This window comes from Alosa sapidissima, chromosome 2, assembly GCF_018492685.1.
Source record: "Alosa sapidissima isolate fAloSap1 chromosome 2, fAloSap1.pri, whole genome shotgun sequence".
In the NCBI taxonomy this organism is placed as follows: Eukaryota; Metazoa; Chordata; class Actinopteri; order Clupeiformes; family Clupeidae; genus Alosa; species Alosa sapidissima.
In genome coordinates, this window is record NC_055958.1 from 23,060,918 (window position 1) to 23,075,923 (window position 15,006).

Consider the following 15,006-nt stretch of genomic DNA (forward strand, 5'->3'; position numbering starts at 1 on the left):
ACCACACGTGGGCTTTCAGCGTTTGTTTGGTTTTCATGGGGGTGGGGGGGGGGATTCAGATCTTGACAAATAGCTCAACATTTTTTGTGTTGAGCATCTCATCCCTCTTCTTACTGATGAACAGTGAAAGGCTGTGACTTAGTGAGAGCAGGTGTCATGCATACTGTATGAAAGTCTCCTTCACATTTCTATTCCCAGACGAAGGGCCGAGCACGAGAATGAGGATTAATGTGAGCCCTTGCCTTTTCATTCCTGCACTGTGAGCGGGCAGATACTGCTGTAGCGGCTGTTTGATCTTCCAGGAGAAAGAAAGGAACAGAAAAATAAAAAAGCACTTTGCCTCCACAGGTATAAAGTCTGTGGTAGATTGTCCTCGGAGCCTGATTTCCTTTGTCTTTTTTTATTTTCTTCCTGTGACATTGTGATCTTAACCACTGTGATGACTTCTGATGTCGTTTTATTTTTTCTCATTGAGACCACATGACATCAAGGTACATCAGAACTGTGTATCCCACAAATAGGACAGTTTGCCTCATGTCTGTGTGCGTACAAATTCATGAACATTCTTTTCAAACTCAGACCCTAGTGATGATGGCACGTATTTGTTTAATAATGTTGCAGTTAAAAGTGATTGATGTGAAGAGTGAGAGAAATGTTCCCTAGCAGGCATAATGGAACGTCCTGCCTCACCCTTGCGTTGACTTTGACACAGGTGGTACGTTCCTAATGAAAAACATAAATTCTTAATCAGCTTGGCAAATATGTCTCTGCTAATCAGACTTGCAGACAAAAGCGCTACTTGAAATAACCTCCGATTGTCCATGTGTGTGTCAGCGTGTCCTTTGTAGGAAGCCCTCATGCACTAGATCAATAAATAATGTGGGTTTTCCTAATAACACAGACAAAGCTTTGCCATCTTCATGTTGTTGTGTTCTCCAAATCAGCGTCATGATTTAATTCTCCACTCTCCTCTTTGGACACGATCCCAATGTGGGATCAGGGTTAGATTTCCCAGTGGTGCCAATCAGGACACAACTGCCAAAGCTCCATCTGCAAAGGAAGCACAAATGGGATCATCAGTGCTCAGTAGCAAGCTTATTCAAAACAAACGTTTAATCAAATTTCCAGAATCATATAAACAATAACTACTACCTGTACTACCTGTACACACACACACACAGACAGACACACAATTTGAATAATTTATCACTGAAATCTGTTTAAATTTCACCCAAAGAGGCCCACTCAGGAGCCCCTGTACTGCAGCCCAACCAGGGTGGCGTGTAGGTAATTGGTGGTGTGTGGTGTAGTGGAGTCCCTGGGGGAAGTGGAGTAATAACAATGAGATTGCAGAGCCCTGTTCACATCCCAGCAGCATCTTCTCATGAAATTGATGTTGCAGCTTAGCATATCATTTAGCCTGTGAACTGAATGTGAAAACCAGAATGTCCCACATGGTCATCTGTCTCTCTCTCTTGCTCTCTTTCTCTCATGCTCTCTCTCTTGCGCTCTCTCGCGCTCTCTTGCTCTCTCTCTCTCTCTCTTGCTCTTGCTCTCTCTTTTAAAACTCTGAGGATCTGCTCAGAATTCTGAAGATCCCTAGTCAATTGAGGCAGGGGAGAAATATTGTGCAATATCTGGTTGAGCGACTCTGATTCTGCTGTTTTCTGGGTCTTGCTCTGTGTGTTGTGCAGCCTACCAAGAGAAGAGTTCATGGAGGTAGCTGGACTAGGTGAAATGCAGGCATGATCTTCATCAGTACTGTGTATTTGATACTTGATAGCACAGATTTCTGAACTACCAGGTTGGTTGTTATTGTCTTTCTGGTTGAATATAGCAGTAGCTAAGGTTACCACCATTTCATTATCCTTTTCTCCAACAGGCAGGAGATCAAGTTCTCGGCAAAGCATATAAGAGCAGACAAAAGTGAAACCATAGAGCGATCAGCCATCAATAAACCTGAATGACCTTTGGTATTTTGTCTGAACGACATGTAATGAAGGTCAGAAGTTTTTTTCATGTTTTATTGTCAAATTCCCACACAATGGGCAAAGGACAAACTGTGATTCTGATGTTACATATCACAGAAGCATATTTCACAGTTAATTCCATTGCACAATAATGCTAAAATGGTGAACATCTTTTTACAGTCCCCATATGTGCTGTTTGGTGTCTTCAGAGTAGAGAAGTATAGCAATGTGGTAGTCTTGTGCAAGTTTTTGTAGTCTGTGTATTAATGTCCACCAGCTGAATATTCTCTAATGATTAACATTTCTGTGCAGATCAACATTAAGACCCTTCTTTACATTAGAAGTTGCAGCAAGCATACATTTCCTATTTTCAGTTCTATCTTATACATGGCCCACTTTTTGGTGGGTTTGGGCTACTGTGTTCTTCAGGTTAAGTTGAATTAGCCACCAAGAAAACTCCAAATAAATGCAGCACTTTTTGTGCCAGAAGCCCATATTGGACCTCTAGGGGTAGCATTTATATTAAATGTTTACATCCCAATATGGTACATAACAATTTAATGGGTTTTACATGATTAGAAGTGTTATATCACTAAATAACACATTGTTTTAATGTTGTGAAAACATTGTAATTATTTAAGTTTTTTAAAAAACATAACTTTGGGTTTATTTAATTATTTTATAGTCATATTTTCCTCCTGTATACCAAAAGCACCTTTGACATGTACCAAGAGAAATATTTAACTGTGAACTGACATTTTACTTTTCAAAAAGAACAAGTATCTGTGAAGAAGTAATTATGTAAGGAGAGTACATGAAGTTGTTGAGTGAGATATTACAGTTTGAAACAAAAATCTCCTGATGTTTTCCCTCTCAATATGTATTCACCTTTTCTGTTTTATATTATGTAATGAAGATAATGAATAAGAAATTATTTAAGTGTGCGCAAATGTATATATTTTAAATGTGTGGTCATATATTTTTTTGTTTCAGTTTGCTATGTATTGTTCTCAGTGATGTAACTCAAGCTTTGAAAATGCTGTCTGCTGTCTTTAAGCAATGTCCAACCAAAGCCCATTGAGATAATTCAGAAGGATGTGAAATGACCTTCTTGCAACCTGAGAAAGTAATAAGCTCACTGTAATACATGTACTGTGTTGGAAGTTCTTTGAAAAATTCTGTTCCATTCTCATATCACTGTGAGCTAAACAATAACAGCAAACAAGCAAGAACATTAAAAATGTTTGAACTCAAAGTATTATTGACTGATTTTTTTTTTTCACCTCTTGAGGACCAGCTATTTTTCTTGAATTTGAACATTAATCTGACCATGTCTGTGCTTGCGTTGTGCTGTGATTTTTGCTTAACACACTGCACTCACTGCAGCATTTTTGTCCAACCAATGATGAGTTTATTATTTACACAGAGCACACATGTATAACATATGTATGGTTTTCTGTTTTCAGCTACAGCCAGCTTTAGGAGTACCCATTCTTGTGCTATGGTCTTGTGAACTGTTCCGGTTAGGAGACAGTAGGGTACAGGGAGCTATTTGCTATTCAAACTCCCTGGAGTGTGTGATTGCATGGTGTGTTTGTGTGAATTAATTTTTTTTTGTTTTTATGCCAACAAGAAGCACTGCATGACAAACCGTAGCAGCAGGAAAGTCTCTTAGGGAACATAAACATCTGTGCCATACAGACAAGAACCCCACCCCAACCTAGCCTTACTGAGGCAAGCTCACAGTCTCTTCTTAATGGCACTCATAATAGGGCATTGACACAACTAATTACACATTCCCTGTGTAATACTAAACAATGCTCCACAATCACACAGGACAGAAAAGAAGAATTACAATGTCATTAACAGCACTTCAGTACAATGGCACAGATGGCAAGCCTTGCTTTCTGTTTCTTAAAGCAGATGCTGGTTTTGCCTAGATCAACTCCCTAATGGCAGCCAACGTGCAATTGTTTTAAGCTTTCTTTTAATGCATGTCAATAACATAAAGCACCAAGGCAACAGTGTGCCACTTAGACCTCCCTTAGTAAATTAAGTCACTCAGGGAGCTTGTTTGCATCTACAGTTCCAAGAAAAGTATTTGCTAAATATAGTGGTGCATATGATTTCAAATGAACACTGATGGGTGGGGTGGGGGGTTTCTGAAGTATGCCATTCATCAGTTTAACCACATCTTCTCCTGCCCCCACTGCTCTCTCCCCCTCAATAACATAGCAAATGGTATTGCTCCTACCTTAGGGCTTTGTCTTATGAACCGTGTGTCATATGTTTGCTCACTTCATTTTGCATGCATTTTGTCCTGTGGAACAGTTGCCATAGCCTCATTACAAGCAGTGTCAGGTTATTTATGGCCCTTCCACTGGGAGGGTTTTTTATGATAGTATTTTTCAATTTGCACAACATTCTCTGAGAAAAAAAGCCCCCACTGTGAAGCGATGAGGATGGGACTCAGGCATGTGGGTTATCTGCATCTCAAGCAGTGTTGCAGTGGCTGTCGGGCTGTGTGTCTCTGTGCATTCAGACACGGCTACTCAGGCAGCAGGCTCAGTCAGACGGGTTTCAGTGGACTATCCATTGTGCAAAATGTATGTGTGGTGCGCCTGAAGCCAGGATGCAGGAGGCCAGATGTTGTCAAGCGTTCCTCACTGCTAATCCATCATCCGCGCCTGCCTGTGTTCCATGCAGCGCCACCTGAATTGAAATGTGTATTCATAGTCAAAAAGGTTGTTGATAGTGGCTGTCAAACACCTTTCTTTGCAATATAATATAAGGATCATGTCGTACATCACTGAAAACAACACACATTGAGAGTGTAAAATATCAAAATAGCAGTTTGCTTCCAGTGGTTTGGTCATTGTTTTATTTCCACTCTGTCTAGTCAACTGATCTGCATACACTCATTGTTCCTGTTATGATGGCATAAATTATTGACAGGAGAGAGACTGTAAAATCTTGAAGGGTGCTACCAAAGACCAGAACACAAAAATGTGTCAGACTCTTCAACTCCTTCAGTAAAGCTCCATTCATATTTACCGTAATTACCCTATAAGCGTATATGATTAAATCTCTTCTCTGGGAATGTGTCTTAGATTTCTTGCTAAGTTACACTTTCAGTCCATTATTTACTTATAAAAGGGACTACAGTATACATATATTGCCTAGTTGTGTAAGTAGCCCTCCATAATATATATGTATGTATTTGTATAACACATGGGAAACAAGCTCATTTTCCAGAGCTCATTTTCCAATAGCTTGTTTCCCATGTGTTATAACGGTCCCAGTGATGAGGGCTTTAACACATGCAAAGTGTATTTTACATTTCAATTGGAAGCTTTGAGACCAAATCAATTGTCTAGGATGTGCAAAAACTATTATTTGTACAGCATTGAAGCTGCTATTATCACTTGAAAAGCATCATGATAACATTGGCTTCATATAAGGCAGCACTTTACTTTGAACAAATATATATTATGGAGGGCTACTTACACAACTAGGCAATATATGTATACTGTAGTCCCTTTTATAAGTAAATAATGGACTGAAAGTGTAACTTAGCAAGAAATCTCACATATTCTCACACTTGTGCTCGCCTCGGCCCCCTAACAGCCTTTGGCATGTCCACCCTCAGGGCCGGTGCCCGGCGGCGGTGAGGAGGGGAACTGTTTGCGCTGCTCCACTCTCCCATACAGCAGTGAGTGAATCACAACTGGAGAAGATCTATATGTGTCATGTCATATAAATGCATAGACCTGCACAGGCCCCTCTGAGACTTGAGCCAGTTTATCGGCCGACAAACTCTGTAATGGAGGATGTCCTTTGTGGTTAGGAAGACGGAAGAGTAGAGAGGAGGCTTTGCTGTTGCAACTCTATCTGTCTGCATAAAAGGAAGACTTAATAGCTGTGTGGTGAGTGTGTCAGTTTTTAAGAGACAACGCCGCATACACTCCCATGGCAAAATAGCAGCAACTACATGCAACAGTCTATGCATCCAATTGTTAGCTAAATCAGCCACTGATATTACTTGTCTACTAAATAAATCCCTGAAAACTCCTCTACTGAGAATGAACAATGTAGAAGTGTAAAAGACCCTGTTTTACTTTACTATGCTCTACAGCAGTGTTTCCCAACCTGGGGGGCGCGACCCCCTTGGGGGGGCGCTAAAGAGTCTGGGGGGTGCGCGACACTTTATCGTGAAACAGGTGCATTGTAAGATGCAAAACTTTACAACAGTAATAACACAGTAATACACCTTAGCAAAGCTCCAATCAGACTTCCATCTGCCATCTGTTCGTGCGGACAGTCTGAACTACCTTTGATGGACTAGGGGAAGCAGTGCACTTAATCAATTTGCTTATTGCAATTTGCTTAGTTATGGTGTTCATTACTATGAGCCATCACCCACCCATTTAACATAATTTAACAATAATTACATTTATTAAATAAAGGCACACAAAATAAAAACGTATGATTTTCCTTTCATTTTTTTTTTTTTTTGGGGGGGGGGGGGGGGGATTCCACCAGAAGTGAATTAGGGGAGCCCTGGAGAAAAAAGGTTGGGAACCACTGCTCTACAGATCCTCTCACTCTAACAACATCAGTATCATGTATTCAGTCCACATCAAACCCAGACATGTCAGTCACACTTCTCACATCAGCTATGTTTAGAGCCAGTGCTGCCTTCCCCAAATGATGTGCCTAATTTGCCTTAAATTCGGAGGTGATGCGGTTAAGAGGGTGAGACAGAGAGCAGGTAGCATTTTGCATTCTGCCAGACAACATGCGCCCTGAATGACAATCAAGGCTTAAGACGCAAATGCAATCCTTCAGATGACAAAGTGCAGTGAGCAGGTTAATTGGAGCCCTAATCAGCCAAGCAAAGGCTGCGTCACCATCAATAATCATTGCAGATGCAGATTAAGGGAATCTCAGTGACGACTCTTCATATCCAGGAAAAATACATAAATCCACTGTTTTACATGAAGAGGGATAAAGCCTTGATTCTGTTTTGGGGATTAGGATTCATTATACAATTCCCAAACAATCTCTCAAGTGTGAATACATCACACATCAGCTAGTTGACTAAACCTATGTTACAGATGATGCTCTCCAAAAGCTGCCTCTGAGGTGTTCTAATGAATTCTGGGCTGCTCTGGCTACTGGATTGTTGTTGTTGTTGTTGTCTCTGGTCTGTTCATCATGTGTGAAGTCAATATGTGAACACAGTGCAGATGTGCAGACACTCATACAGGTCATGACACCTATAGAGCTGCTTGCTTGTGTCTCATTATTGTCATGTTGCATTCCCTCATGTCTCTGGTGTCCATCTCCTCCAGCACCTGTCTCATTCACACTGTCCACCTCACTCATACTGTCCTCCTCCCTCACACTGTCCACATCACTCACTGTCCACCTCACTCACACTGTCCTCCACACTCACACTGTCCGCATCACTCACTGTCCAGCTCACTCATACTGTCCTCCTCCCTCACACTGTCCTCCACACTCACACTGTCCTCCACAGGGGTTCAGCAGAGCAACTCCCCGTGTGAGGCTGAGGTTTTGTAGTGTAGGCTGCTCCCTCCACAAGACCCTTCTGCACACAGTTGGGCCAGTAGACACCTGATGAGCAGCTGGATGTGTGTAACCAGGCCACCACGCATTCTGCACCCGTCATGCCAACAGTCAGTCATTCAACCTGCTACCATAATGCACACATCATTGAAAACACCACCATGCCTTTCATTCATCCCATCTAAATCCACAAAGAACACCTGAGGTTTCACATATCAACTCGCAAAACTGGTATTTCACTGGAATTTCCAGACGTGTGCAAACAAGATAGTGAGTTCATATTTCTGTATCCAGAGATGGCAAAAGTACTCACTTTCCATACTCAAGTAGAAGTACAAATACTTGTGTTAAAAAATACTCTGGTAAAAGTAGAAGTACTGGTTTAACTTCTTTACTCAAGTAAAAGTAACAAAGTACAGGCTTGGAAATTTACTTAAAGTATAAAAGTAAAAGTATAGTCTTGTGAATGACAACCATTTTTTATGCAACAGCACCTGGACCACACAAATGTTCCCAATGTGCAAGAGTGCCAGTCTCTCTTTTTAAATCTTCCCATAACCTGTTTGGTCATTTATTGGCGTTCTCCCCCAACATTGCACTGCCTACTTCAGAGGGCAGTGTGTTCTTTCTGCTAGATAACAAGCATCTCTGAACTGACTTCATTTCAGCCCTCTAGGTCACTTGATATGATTTTAGAAACACAATTGAGCCCTAGCACCAGGTCTTGCGAAGTGTGAGAAATGATATAATTATAATGTAGATCAATATAAAATGAAAAATCATTATTTTAGACCATTATTTGCCAAGGTATGCTTATGTGTTTTGTAATGCCTTATGGAAACTCCTCATAGGACTTTTGGTTACCCAAAATGCATACTGACAATAAAAGTCTGCATTTCTGAGGTTTCTTGTAGACTATTTGGATTGTGTGTCAGGTTCTGATATAGAATGACTACACAAAATTGAAAAATTACACAAAAGGCTCTATTTTTGCATTTTCTTTGTTGGCTTCATGCGTGTGTATAAGATGGACTATACATCTGCACAACTAATATTGGATTAAACAACATGAATATTTAATTTCTAATTAGCGTCAAGTGCAACGTAGCCTATTCCGATCCGCTAGCCTGACGAGCCAGACCCACATTAAAATGTAGGGACTGGGCACTCACCGTTCGCAGTGCTCAGTCCGAGGGGCGGGATAATCGGTTGTCTTTCAAATTTCCTCTGCACGCAATAGGACAGTGCTGAGTCTCATGCGTTTCCCACCAGCGGAGCTAGTTGGCTAGTTCAAACTTTTGCCAACTTAAAACAAGCTTAACTCGTGTCACACTGTTGGCCAACAGCAACATCCATCTTCAACAGCAACATCCATCTTCATCCATCAGTAGCAGGGAATTCAAGCCAAACCGTTGCAACTCTGCCATCAATCATTATGTTAAGCCTGCCTAACGACTCTATACACATTTTGATTGGCCTGATAGAAGTTTAATTTTTCGAGCTCACAAGCCAACGGAGAGTTGCTAGACTAGCCCTGGAAGCAAATGTAATGTACTGCCGTTAGAGTGCGTCTAGATTTCTAGGCTACCGATCCGCTATTAATGACGCGAAAAATAATAACGGTAGGCTGAAATTATTTGAAACTAAAGTATCAAGCCAGTTTTGTAAAATGTAAGGAGTAGAAAGTACCGATATTCGTGTTAAAATGTAAGGAGTAAAAGTAAAAAGTCGCCTCAAAAATAAATAGTAAAGTAAAGTAAAAATATCTGAAAAATCTACTTGAGTAGGCCTACAGTAACAAAGTATTTGTACTTCGTTACTTCCCATCTCTGTCTGTATCATTTCTAATCTTCTCTACCTCACACAAATGTCCTGTGCTCAAATCAGTGCCATTTGATTTGTGCTGTGTGAAAGGTTAGAAAAGTAATGAATCGTTACAAGATCTGTTAAAGGGGTATAAATAACCCACACCAAAGGCACTAAATCACCTGTGTGACGCTGCGCATTCCATCTGTTCTTGGGAATCACATGCTCATTAATTCCCTCTTCTGCAGAGACTGGGGGGGGGGGGGGGGGGTAATCTATACTAACCTGGGAAAATGGGGTTCCCTCTGAAATGTGCTCAATATGTGTCCCTTTTGTCTGGGAAACTCTCTCCAATTGATGCTTTTTTATTAGAATCAGTGTATTAGTTTCATGCTAATTGGAAGATGTACGAGCAAACTGATTTTTCAACACTTTCTGCATGAAATAGACTTTGGATTTGCATGCATACATTAGTGATGTACATAAGTATAAGTATAAGTATAAGTATATACTCTTTTGATCCCGTGAGGGAAATTTGGTCTCTGCATTTATCCCAATCCGTGAATTAGTAAAACACACACAGCATACACAGCACACATTAATCCCGGCGCAGTGAGCTGCCTGCATCAACAGCAGCGCTCGGTGAGGGGATAGGTGCCTTGCTCAAGGGCACTTCAGCCGTGCCTACTGGTCAGGGTTCGAACCAGCAACCCTCCGGTTACAGGTGCGAAGTGCTAACCAGTAGGCCACGGCTGCCCCAACATGAGGTGATTATCAGACAATAGTCACCTCATGCTTTTGCTCAGACCTGTGCAACTTGTTGGGAACACCAGTGACACCTTTGTTGTCAATGGTTGATTTTTTGGAAGCATTCTTTTAGAAATGTGAAAATAACTGAATAGATAAATGGAAATCAGCAGTACAGCTGCAACAATGTCCGTCAGGAACACTCTGTGAGACCATTCACCTGAACATGACTTCCACCAGTTTAGGTGAACTGAAGGTGAGTGTTATCAACCTCTTCAGCCACCATTACCACTAACCTGCTGTAGCCCTCAGATAAGATTTGACCAAGCTACAACTCGGCGGGCTAATCATGGCCTGTCAGTGCCGAGTGAGCTGAAATCCGCGGCCTCCTGAGGGGTGGAAGCTGCAGGATATACACACACCCACTCTACTGGCTAAGACGCTTACATTCTGAATTTATTACTGCAAAGGCAGCTACTACCCAGTTGAGTCGTGAAAGTAAAGTATGAATCTTTAAGCTCTAAGCTGCTCTCAAAGAATAAGGAACGTGCTCATGCGTGTGCAGAGTATCTGCACCATCAACCTCCTGAAGGAGCACATCATTTAATCACCTCACTGGGCTCTTCAGCCTGTGACTGACATAGGCTATGCGTGCTCAATGCACATGTAAAGCCACTTACGGATGGAGTGTGACAAACAAATCACAGTTATGCTTCACAAGATGTACTGAATAACTGAATAGGTAGTCACACAGTCCTATTCGTCTTTAGTAACATAGCATTGCTCTAAGTGGGCTTCTTTAAGAACACAGCCTGTTGTGCAGTGTCACTGTTCATTACCCGGTGCACATGTTGATGAATCTGATACAGTAGACTGTGTGCCAGGGCTGTGTGACTAGATCACAGGTCAAGGGGACTAATGTGAGCCTACGGCCAGTTTGGGTGACTCACGTAGGCTACTGTATACGTGTGCTAGCTAGGTATTCAGCTGTTGGCCTGGTGACTGGTGAGAGATGGCCTCACAAGGGAGACAACCTTTGCTGGTGATGCTGAGTGGGTTTGACTAGTTTATTTGTGGTGTACGTATTATACGTGATGTATTTTGCTACTGTTTGTGCAGCAGAGAAAGTAGATGTATTCTTCTCCAAGGGAAATGCCATTGTTTTTATACACACACACAAAGAGAGAGAGAGTGAGAGAGAAAGAAAAAGATACTGCCAGTGAGCTGTGCTTTAAATTTGAGCTGGCTGAGGGATAGAATAAATTGATTGCTTTTTAAATGCTGTTCTCCACATATTGTTTTGAATTCATCCAATGGTGAGATGGCAAATGAGAAGGTTTCATGACATTTAGTAAATTCCCCTGAGATTAAGCAGTGAAAGATCTGGCAGACATGACTTTCCTCATCTCTTTGTCTGACAGATTAGATAGCAGTAAATTAATCCATCTGAATTTCATCACACAATCTAGCATTTCATACACAGCACACGTGACCACATCCATACATCTGCAAATGGGCCCCTCTGTTAAAGAGAGATGAGCCTATTTGTGTGTCACATTTTCGCCACATCTCACGGCGTGTCGGCACCCATTGTAAAGGACATAAATCTCTGGCACATCCATCTGACCTGGGGCCATTTGCCCAGCCTCAGCCCAAGAGCTGCAATCCTGCAGGCTGTTCATCAATATCTCATCCAGCGCTGTGTGCAGGCTCCAGCTTAATGAGTGATGATCCCTCCGTAAATCTGAGCAGCTGAGAAGATAGCTGTGCCTGGCTGCCGCTGCCTTCCATAGACAGCTCTTAAAATGTGCAAATCCAGCTCTCGTTTATCTTCCCACTGTCACAGGTAACAAAGGCTCGGGGATATTTTAGGGCAGCCAGCCTTTTCACAAATGCAAAAGAATAAGAGTCATAATATAAATGTAAGCCCTCCAAATGGTAATATTACACACTACATCACGTGTTATTTCTTCACTGTCAGAATTCATTAGATTAACCTTTTTTAGAAGTAATATTTATAAGGACTATCTAATCATGTTGTTTTGGTCTGTTTCACCCAAAGATATTTAGCATTTTAATTTCATTTATTCTTACTCAAGTGGCACTGAGTGAAGGAGTGATCAAATAAAGACCAGAATATTTTGCAAGTCATGATGAGATGAGGGACTGTGGGCTGTTGCACGCCTTTGAAAAACAATTGTGTTGTAGGAAAGACCAAATAGGGACCTATTTGAAGTAGAAGAGAATGGCTCAAACAGACTTGACTTGTACCATTTCAGTCATTCGGTGGTATGTTACACTGGCATGAAGTCTCTGGGGCAGGAAACAGGTTTTCAAGATAGATAAGACACAAGCAACATGGAAAAATATGTCTGTCATATCAAATGGAATGCATTTACTTGACCCCAGGCAACATGCAATCTCAAGAGCTGAAACACATCAGGCAGCAGACGAGTGGCATACTGTGACTTCCTGTGGAGCTGTGTGAAAAATGATGCTGTACAAAACATCACTGTAGGATATCATTACAGACAGAACTTTCCTCTCCCAAACATACGCATTGTGCATCATGTTTTGTTGGTCCTAATGGTATCAGTGACCTTTTCATCCCAGTGTCATGGTCGGATGGATTGCGAGGGGAAATTTTTGCATTCAGAGAATTACTGCATAACAAAGAGAAGACGGCATTTTCTGCCTCAGTGACCAAGAGGATGCGTGACCAAGAGGATGCAGGAATTGCAGCGAGTATTTGCTTCATTCATATTGTATGAGTAATAGGTGTCCTGGTTAACATTCCTTCCAGTCTCCTAGAGTATTTCCTCAATGCGTTGTATTGCCAATTATTATGGTAATGACCAGAAGCAAATAAAGGGGTCGGCTGTACATGTGTGGAATAGCTAAATTTGTAATTTTACACATTGGTAGCATTACATAAATATCCTTACCTTAGAGGACTTTGCAGAGGAACTGGAATGTTTGTGCAATAGTCATTAAGACACTGCAGTTGCAAGACATCAGAAGACAGTACATACTTTAATACTACATTTGAAATCCGTTTGTTGTGGTACGGTGAAGGACACACTGACCCCTAGCTCCCTGAGACTGACTGCATCTGATGCCTTAGTACTGAGCAAAGACTGCTGTGATACATTCACAATTGGACCAACTCTTAGGTCCTTTACTTTTTCCATTTTCTCAATACTTACTGATATGTGCCTTCCCCAACACCATTGCTGGCGCATTATTTTAGAGTACTGTGACTGGCACAGGGGAGTACTTGAACATCATTGCATATAAGAGAGTACATGTTTTTTTTGCTAGCCTTGTGCCTAATGCTTGGACTCACTTGTCTATAATGTGCAGCTGTATGCCTCTTCATAAAATAGGCTTTATATCAGCTAAACTATTATCCCAGTGTACTCTCACTGCCAAATAGTTTATTTTCTACCGTCTCTCTAAAGAATAGAAAGATATTAGTTAAAGGAAAATTCCGTTTTTTAGCACTTTAAGGCCCTTTTCTGGTTTGTTTTTGATGAACTAGAGTGGTGGACACCGACATTTTGATGAGTGGTCCTGTCTCGACTTTTCTGACTCGTTTTGAATCGCCTTTTACTGCTCAGGGTGGCTGCCAACAGGCATACCGTAGTAGGCTACTCAAACATGTACTAAAACAACCTTTAACGTTCGTTCTCAAAACTGTGCAACTCACCGTGGTTAGTGGTGTTCGTAGCGAAATATAGTTTCTGTCGTGTTTTATTTGACATTTTGTAAAATACCATTGATTTGTGTTGGAAGACGTATTGCACGTTGATATTACTGTGCCACCGTCTATGCTTCAGGTTCAAATATTAAGCGGAAGTTTATACACGGTTGTGAGGTGTCTGAATAAATAGTTCCACAATAGGCCTAGCAAATAAGACGGCTGGAAATCATACATTGCGCTGATATATTTGCTTTTAATAGTAAACGAACTCCACTAACCACTCGGTGAGTGAGTTGCACAGTTTTGAAAACGAACGTTAAGGGTTTTAGGACATGTTTGAGTAGCCTACAGCCACCCCGAGCAGTCAAAGGCGATTCAAAACGAGTCAGAAAAGTCAAGACAGGACCAATCGTCAAAATGTCGGTGTCCACCACTCTAGTTCATCCAAACCAAACCAGAAAAGGGCCTGAAAGTGCTAAAACCCGGAATTTTCCTTTAATCTATTAGTACATCTGTGTAATATTCTAAATATTGTACATCATAATGTCATTTTACACGACCTTTTACTGAATGGAAACTATTGTTATGCGAATGCAAAAGTCATTGTAATCTATCATTGGGCATGAAGGCCTGCCAAAAATAGTGCATCTGATTTGAAGTGTACTAGTATATCTGAGTCATCAATATTCCCCAAATCAACCTGCACTCCTCAGGATTCCCCTCCCTCCTCACCAAGCTGTGTTGGGGTTCTTTTGATGTGACAGTTTGCTGAAGGCACCCCTAAGAAAGAAATATGAGTTTGTGCATAACAAATAAGTTGCTGAAAGCAGTGTCACATTCATGGAGTTCTTTCATGTGGATCTGATTTGATTCTGCAGCATGTTAAGTCTGGCATGAGTCATATTATTTTCATTAATGACCATCTCACAATTACAAATCTCTCTCTATATATAAGCTATTTTAATTGCAAACATATATTTCTATAAACTAGAACATTGTTTAAATCTGATTGTGTGTATAGCTATATATAGCCCATAGATTTTACAGCTGATGTTATGAAAAACATAAAAGTCTGCACATTGTCACTTCATTGCATTTTAATGAGCTCCCCAAACAACAGTCAATGTTGTAGAAATCAATGTGTTGCTTTTTGACTGTGTAGGCTTTCTTGCCAGTAAATGTGATTGT